The sequence below is a fragment of the Neophocaena asiaeorientalis genome, unplaced genomic scaffold (genome assembly GCF_003031525.2).
Source record: "Neophocaena asiaeorientalis asiaeorientalis breed wild unplaced genomic scaffold, Neophocaena_asiaeorientalis_V1.1 scaffold118, whole genome shotgun sequence".
In the NCBI taxonomy this organism is placed as follows: Eukaryota; Metazoa; Chordata; class Mammalia; order Artiodactyla; family Phocoenidae; genus Neophocaena; species Neophocaena asiaeorientalis.
Window position 1 is genome coordinate 1,748,298 of NW_020175528.1, and position 1,323 is coordinate 1,749,620.

The following is a 1,323-nucleotide window of genomic DNA, read 5'->3' on the forward strand; positions in this document are numbered from 1 at the left end:
TTTTCATCAGGAATGAATGACAGTTCCTATTGATCCACATCCTCATCAACATTTGGAATTGCCAGTGTTTTGGATTTTGACCGTTCTAATAGGTGTGTAGTGGTATCTCATTGTTTAATTTGCATTTCCCTGATGACATATGTTGTTGAACATGCTTATTTGCTATCTGTATATCTTCTTCGGTGAAGTGTCTGTTCAGATCTCTTGCCCATGTTTTAATTGGATTGTTCATTTTCTCCACTGTACATTCCTGCCTCCTTTATCAAAGATAAGGTGACCATATGTGCGTGGGTTTATCTCTGGGCTTTCTACCCTGTTCCATTGATCTATCTTTCTGTTTTTGTGCCAGTACCATACTCTCTTGATTACTGTAGCTTTGTAGTATAGTCTGAAGTCAGGGAGCCTGATTCTTCCAGCTCTGTTTTTCGTTTTCAAAATTGCTTTGGCTATTCAGGGTCTTTTGTGTTTCCATACAAATTGTGAAATTTTTTGTTCTAGTTCTGTGAAAAATGCCAGTGGTAGTTTGATAGGGATTGCATTGAATCTGTAGATTGCTTTGGGTAGTAGAGTCATTTTCACAATGTTGATTCTTCCAATCCAAGAACATGGTATATCTCTCCATCTATTTGTATCATCTTTAATTTCTTTCATCAGTGTCTTATAATTTTCTGCATACAGGTCTTTTGTCTCATTAGGTAGGTTTATTCCTAGATATTTTATTCTTTTTGTTGCAATGGTAAGTGGGAGTGTTTTCTTGATTTCACTTTCAGATTTTTCATCATTAGTGTATAGGAATGCCAGAGATTTCTGTGCATTAATTTTGTATCCTGCTACTTTACCAAATTCATTCATTAGTTCTAGTAGTTTTCTGGTAACATCTTTAGGATTCTCTATGTATAGTATCATGTCATCTGCAAACAGTGACAGCTTTACTTCTTCTTTTCCGATTTGGATTCCTTTTATTTCCTTTTCTTCTCTGATTGCTGTGGCTAAAACTTCCAAAACTATGTTGAATAAGCATGGTGAGAGTGGGCAACCTTGTCTTGTTCCTGATCTTAGTGGAAATGGTTTCAGTTTTTCACCATTGAGGATGATGTTGGCTGTGGGTTTGTCATATATGGCCTTTATTATGTTGAGGAAAGCTCCCTCTATGCCTACTTTCTGGAGAGTTTTTATCATAAATGGGTGTTGAATTTTGTCAAAAACTTTTTCTGCATCTATGAGATGACCATATGGTTTTTCTCCTTCAATTTGTTAATACGGTCTATAACACTGATTGATTTGTGTATACTGAAGAATCCTTGCATTCCTGGGATAAACCCC